We start from the raw sequence: 7,500 nt of genomic DNA on the forward strand, positions 1-7,500 counted from the left end.
GCGCGACGCAAGAACAGCCCAAAAACAGGCCAAAACGGCCCAAAAACGGGCCAAAACTGGCCATTTTTGGCTGCGCGAGCGAGCGGAGAGCGGCGGACAGCGAGCTAAGCGAGAGGCAGCACCGTCCCTGCTATACGAAAGCCCCATCCAGCCCTGTGCCACCCGGGGGGTTCCAGGGTGCTGAGATGGCTGACATTTTGCTCCGCTCACGACGGTCACCGCGCGACGCAAGAACAGCCCAAAAACAGGCCAAAACGGCCCAAAAACGGGCCAAAACTGGCCATTTTTGGCTGCGCGAGCGAGCAGCGAGCGGCGGACAGCGAGCGAAGCGAGAGGCATCACCGTCCCTGCTATACGAAAGCCCCATCCAGCCCTGTGCCACCCGGGGGGTTCCAGGGTGCTGAGATGGCTGACATTTTGCTCCGCTCAAGATGGTCACCGCGCAACGCAAAAACAGGCCAAAAACTGGCCAAAACGGGCCAAAACTGGCCATTTTTGGCTGCGCGAGCGAGCGGCGAGCGGCGGACAGCGAGCGAAGCGAGAGGCAGCACCGTCCCTGCTATACGAAAGCCCCATCCAGCCCTGTGCCACCCGGGGGGTTCCAGGGTGCTGAGATGGCTGACATTTTGCTCCGCTCACGACGGTCACCGCGCGACGCAAGAACAGGCCAAAAACTGGCCAAAACGGCCCAAAAACGGGCCAAAACTGGCCATTTTTGGCTGCGCGAGCGAGCGGCGAGCGGCGGACAACGAGCGAAGCGAGAGGCAGCACCATCCCTGCTATACGAAAGCCCCATCCAGCCCTGTGCCACCCGGGGGGTTCCAGGGTGCTGAGATGGCTGACATTTTGCTCCGCTCACGACGGTCACCGCGCGACGCAAGAACAGCCCAAAAACAGGCCAAAACGGCCCAAAAACGGGACAAAACTGGCCATTTTTGGCTGCGCGAGCGAGCGGCGAGCGGCGGACAGCGAGCTAAGCGAGAGGCAGCACCGTCCCTGCTATACGAAAGCCCCATCCAGCCCTGTGCCACCCGGGGGGTTCCAGGGTGCTGAGATGGCTGACATTTTGCTCCGCTCACGACGGTCACCGCGCGACGCAAGAACAGGCCAAAAACAGGCCAAAACGGCCCAAAAACGGGCCAAAACTGGCCATTTTTGGCTGCGCGAGCGAGCAGCGAGCGGCGGACAGCGAGCGAAGCGAGAGGCATCACCGTCCCTGCTATACGAAAGCCCCATCCAGCCCTGTGCCACCCGGGGGGTTCCAGGGTGCTGAGATGGCTGACATTTTGCTCCGCTCAAGATGGTCACCGCGCAACGCAAAAACAGGCCAAAAACTGGCCAAAACGGGCCAAAACTGGCCATTTTTGGCTGCGCGAGCGAGCGGCGAGCGGCGAACAGCGAGCGAAGCGAGAGGCAGCACCGTCCCTGCTATACGAAAGCCCCATCCAGCCCTGTGCCACCCGGGGGGTTCCAGGGTGCTGAGATGGCTGACATTTTGCTCCGCTCACGACGGTCACCGCGCGACGCAAGAACAGGCCAAAAACTGGCCAAAACGGCCCAAAAACGGGCCAAAACTGGCCATTTTTGGCTGCGCGAGCGAGCGGCGAGCGGCGGACAGCGAGCGAAGCGAGAGGCAGCACCGTCCCTGCTATACGAAAGCCCCATCCAGCCCTGTGCCACCCTGTAACGGACAAACTTCTAAACAAGATGTTGGATGTAATGCTTATGTCTGTCCGTTGTCTTTTGGCATGTTCATGCCTTGTACAGAATGTAAAGGGGCGGCCGAAGGCTTAATAGTCCCATTTTAGTTGGGTTGGTGGCCTCTTTAGGCTTGTAAATAAAGGTTGTGTCATGTGGACACGTTCGAGAGCTTTTCGGTCTGTAATGGACCATTTTACCCTTTGTTGTGCCACTATTCAGAGCTTGTAAAGTCTGTTTGTAATTTGCATTGTCTATGAAGTGTTTTTCGGACATGTTTGCTTGTGGATCCCGATTGAGGCGTTCTCTTTAACCCGTTCTCTCTTTTGTTGGTCCTAAGGGACAATGGGAGGCTTCGGGGAGGCTGACCTTTGCGGACGGACGCGCGAGGGTGCCGCACGCCTTAGGCAAAACCAGCTAAGGTCGTGACAATATGGTATCAGAGCGGGACAAGCACTCATAGAAACACTTGACATGCAAACGTGGGGGACCTAGCGTGGCTGCGTTGAGGGCAGTCAGCACACGCGCGACCGTTTTTGGGAAAACGGGCATGGAGATGTAGGGAAAAGAGTCGCTCAGAGGAGCGGGCATCTGAGATTGGCATTCAGAGGAATGGCCAACCCTTCGCGCAAGAGGCACCACGAGAACAGGCAAGCTTGGAAGAATTTGGAGCGCACAAAGGTTGGGATGGCTGAGTTTGAGCTACGGCTCAACGTTGACAACTTTACTTGATGGTGCTCAAGGCAAGCGAGGCGCTTGGCAAAGGACGAGACCATGCAAAGTGGAATGAGTTGCTCAGCGACCGAAAGAGTTGTGCAAAGCTCACAGAGGTGAGGGGAATTGCTAACTCGAAGAATTCGGTACTCATGCATGGGCTTGTATGCGGACGATGGATTGTTCGTGGCCATCCCAAGGCGGTCGAGACTCGTCGCCATGGAGCATTGAAACTTTCTCTTCGACATGCGAAGGATACGTCCGGAGGAGGCTGAAGTGTGCAACGAGTTCAGCATGTTGCTAGGCCTTGAGGGGTGCAGCGGTGGCTGTATTGACGTGGAGGCGCAATCTAGCAAGTGCGTTTGCAAGAGGCAGAACAATGCACAGTTTGTTCAGCAGATCGGAGTAGTCCAAGGGGATGGTGGTCTCCGAAACGAAGAGAGATGTTGCTCCAACGGGACAGTTATCCAGGAGGGATAAGTCTCAGCTCTCCAAAGGGAGAATCATGTGAGATGGACTTCACATGTTGAGGAGGAGTACCTCACAAACAACAACTCCACGAAGCTCGATGGACTGAGCAAGCGGCGAGGAGTCGTCGCATGATCTCGCTTGAGAGAATGCATTGGTGGATGCATTGCGAGATCAAGTGGGGGAGCGACCCAAAGCAACTCAAATGGAGGCACACTTGGAGTCGATATGGAGATCGGACTCAAGGGAGGGCTGACCCGTGGAATGGTGGGCGCGAGGGCCACCATCGACTCAATGCAGAAACGAGGAGCGGAGCAACTTGGGTGTAACTTGGCGAAGTACCCAAGCCGCTTGAAGGGAGCCAGCATAGAAGTTGGAACATGGAGCAGAGGCACAGCGCTTTCCCTAGACAGAGGTCAAGGACATGAACTCTTGCAGAGGCAGGAGTAGAATCATGCTGTTCCCTGGGTCCTTCATTCTGACAGAGCGGACTCATCTTGCATGGTGCCAAAGACGAAGGGAGCTTCGGGGCACATGCACCTTATCTCGGAGGAGCATTCGATGGAGGAACTAAGGCGACTCAATTTGCGGAGGCGAAGTTGAGTTCAGAAGGCCTTAGCACGGGGCAAGAGGATGCAGAGGCGGGTACTCTTGAAGAATATGCCACAGTGTTGTCATTTGAGTTGCTATGAAGGAAGCAGTGTGCAGCGGAGATTGTGCTGGTAGGGGCAGAGGCCCAGGATCCAGGCAATGGTGCACAAATTACAGCGAAGTCGGTGGACTTCGGGAGCTACTAGGCGACGGACTGTCCTAGAGCGGTGCTTCATCTAGGTGTGACCCAAGAGTGGGTGGATGAAGGTCGATTGCCAAAGGAGCGAACAAAATCGAAGGTGGAGGAGACCCTGCGATGTATTGGCAGAGGCCACACATGGAGGGTTCACAATTCGAGTTTATTCCACAAGGATCAGAATGCAATGGAGATGTCACCAGGAGGCGACATGGTGCAGCGGATCGTGGTGGAACAGTTCGTGGCAATGCGACACACACGACATTGTCCCGTGAGGGATGAGATCATATGGAGGTATGATCGGGAGCTACTGGGAGCTCCGCTTTGGTGAACAACACGACGGCAAGAAGGGCTATGGATTCAAGGAGTGAAGGCCATGGTACCGCAGAGGCGGGTCTTCCGGGCGTGCACCGAATTTTGCATCGGATGAAAACCTTGGTCATCAGCATATGGGGGCTGGGTTCCACCAAGGGAAAAGTTCGAATGCAAGTACCAGTGAGTCCCATGAGAGGGACTTGATCATGCAGAGGTATGATCGAAGCAGCTGGAGAGTTGGACTGCTCCAGAGCTCATATTCGCTTAAGGGAGCCCGACAAGTCAGAGGACAAGGTCGAGTAAGCGAACGTTGCTACCAAGGAAGCTAAGGAGAACAGAATCGGTGCAAACCCTACAATGTGATGGCAGAGGCCATGCATGGGAGTTGCAGTCTGTCTTTCCATCGACCAAACAGACTGCTTGGAGAACACAGAGGTGTTGAAGCAGGAGGTCGAAAGGGGCGAGGAAGCGACGATGAGTCCAGAGGGACTTAGCTACCCAAAATCAAGCATCAGTTAGAATGGAGGTGGACTTAGAGGAGTGCCACAGAGACATCTCTACTGATTGTGAAGGAAAGGGATACAGAGGCGAGGCGACGGATAGTAGGGCCATGGGCATGGCAGCGCCATGGTACCGCAGAGGCGGGACTTCCGTGCAAGTCATTGATCCCTTGCTCTCACGGAGGGAGAGCGCTTGGTCGTGAAAGGGGCCGAGGAGGTGGAGCATGCAGAGGCAATCTCCAAGTACCGAGACAAGGCTGAAGGGCAGAGGCCAAGAAACTTCGTAAGACCGGTGTCAACAAGTTTCTCATCAAGATAGCCGTAAGTGAAGGACTTCGGGTCATGCAAGAGTGCACGACCAAGGAACGAAGCAGGCAGTACGTGGTGCTGTACCTTTGCTACTCAGTGGAGTAGGCGGCAGGGTTGATGGAGAAGACGGTACAATCCCAGAGGCGACCTCATCTATCAGAGAATTACTCCAAGTTGGGGTGAAAACTTCCTGCATTCCAGAAGTTCAATGGCATTGAGAAGGTGAATCACAGTAGCTAACTCAACGCAAGGAGTGCAAACACTTCAAGTGCTTCAGAAGTGTGAGCAAAGAGCAGGCGAAGGCCAGTAACCAGCTCGATGCATGAAGTACAACCTCGAGGAGGCGGGCGAAGTCAAGTAACCTTTGCCTTCTCAACTCTTAAGAGAATGGGCGAAACCGAGTACCCCAGTTCTCTTATCTATCCAGCAGAGGAGCTCTGCACAAGTTCAAAGACCCTTCGAAGATAATGGAAGACAATAGTTGTCAAAATCCTCACCAACGGTGATCAGTGCTACTGAGAGTAGATTGTCCGCTTCATTTCCCAACGAAATGCCAATCGAAAGCGGAAGTGATGCGAACCTACTTGGATGTGACAACTAACTGAAAGAAGAGTCAATGAGCAGATTTTGTGGAGGAAGGACCCAAAACTTCAGAAGTTTGCGAGGCGATGCTCGTTAAAGCTCCAACAAGCATCCACCCAGTTCAAGCAGCATGTGAAAATTTTGAGAAACTGGCGCAGTAAGAATGGTCTTTTCCTTCATTTGGTGGATCCGCAGGAATCAACGAGGATCAATACAACTCAGCCAACCCCACACCAGAGTCAGAGTCATTGGCGAGTTGAAGCAGCATGGCGGATCAAAGGTTCGACTACTCAGAAACAGCAGCGGAGAGCAGCTGGGAGCCAGGAGGCGCATTGCAGCTGGAGCGGAAGATTGAAGACTCAGCAAAGGCGAAGAGTTGCAGTGTTCACAAAGGCTTCGACGAGGACGTCGAAGGGATAAGTGGGGGAGAATGTAACGGACAAACTTCTAAACAAGATGTTGGATGTAATGCTTATGTCTGTCCGTTGTCTTTTGGCATGTTCATGCCTTGTACAGAATGTAAAGGGGCGGCCGAAGGCTTAATAGTCCCATTTTAGTTGGGTTGGTGGCCTCTTTAGGCTTGTAAATAAAGGTTGTGTCATGTGGACACGTTCGAGAGCTTTTCGGTCTGTAATGGACCATTTTACCCTTTGTTGTGCCACTATTCAGAGCTTGTAAAGTCTGTTTGTAATTTGCATTGTCTATGAAGTGTTTTTCGGACATGTTTGCTTGTGGATCCCGATTGAGGCGTTCTCTTTAACCCGTTCTCTCTTTTGTTGGTCCTAAGGGACAATGGGAGGCTTCGGGGAGGCTGACCTTTGCGGACGGACGCGCGAGGGTGCCGCACGCCTTAGGCAAAACCAGCTAAGGTCGTGACAACCCGGGGGGTTCCAGGGTGCTGAGATGGCTGACATTTTGCTCCGCTCACGACGGTCACCGCGCGACGCAAGAACAGCCCAAAAACAGGCCAAAACGGCCCAAAAACGGGACAAAACTGGCCATTTTTGGCTGCGCGAGCGAGCGGCGAGCGGCGGACAGCGAGCGAAGCGAGAGGCAGCACCGTCCCTGCTATACGAAAGCCCCATCCAGCCCTGTGCCACCCGGGGGGTTCCAGGGTGCTGAGATGGCTGACATTTTGCTCCGCTCACGACGGTCACCGCGCGACGCAAGAACAGCCCAAAAACAGGCCAAAACGGCCCAAAAACGGGCCAAAACTGGCCATTTTTGGCTGCGCGAGCGAGCAGCGAGCGGCGGACAGCGAGCGAAGCGAGAGGCATCACCGTCCCTGCTATACGAAAGCCCCATCCAGCCCTGTGCCACCCGGGGGGTTCCAGGGTGCTGAGATGGCTGACATTTTGCTCCGCTCAAGATGGTCACCGCGCAACGCAAAAACAGGCCAAAAACTGGCCAAAACGGGCCAAAACTGGCCATTTTTGGCTGCGCGAGCGAGCGGCGAGCGGCGAACAGCGAGCGAAGCGAGAGGCAGCACCGTCCCTGCTATACGAAAGCCCCATCCAGCCCTGTGCCACCCGGGGGGTTCCAGGGTGCTGAGATGGCTGACATTTTGCTCCGCTCACGACGGTCACCGCGCGACGCAAGAACAGGCCAAAAACTGGCCAAAACGGCCCAAAAACGGGCCAAAACTGGCCATTTTTGGCTGCGCGAGCGAGCGGCGAGCGGCGGACAGCGAGCGAAGCGAGAGGCAGCACCGTCCCTGCTATACGAAAGCCCCATCCAGCCCTGTGCCACCCGGGGGGTTCCAGGGTGCTGAGATGGCTGACATTTTGCTCCGCTCACGACGGTCACCGCGCGACGCAAGAACAGGCCAAAAACTGGCCAAAACGGCCCAAAAACGGGACAAAACTGGCCATTTTTGGCTGCGCGAGGGAGCGGCGAGCGGCGGACAGCGAGCGAAGCGAGAGGCAGCACCGTCCCTGCTATACGAAAGCCCCATCCAGCCCTGTGCCACCCGGGGGGTTCCAGGGTGCTGAGATGGCTGACATTTTGCTCCGCTCAAGACGGTCACCGCGCAACGCAAAAACAGGCCAAAAACTGGCCAAAACGGCCCAAAAACGGGCCAAAACTGGCCATTTTTGGCTGGGCAAGCGAGCGGCGAGCGGCGGACAG

Source organism: Musa acuminata, unplaced genomic scaffold (genome assembly GCF_036884655.1).
Source record: "Musa acuminata AAA Group cultivar baxijiao unplaced genomic scaffold, Cavendish_Baxijiao_AAA HiC_scaffold_564, whole genome shotgun sequence".
In the NCBI taxonomy this organism is placed as follows: Eukaryota; Viridiplantae; Streptophyta; class Magnoliopsida; order Zingiberales; family Musaceae; genus Musa; species Musa acuminata.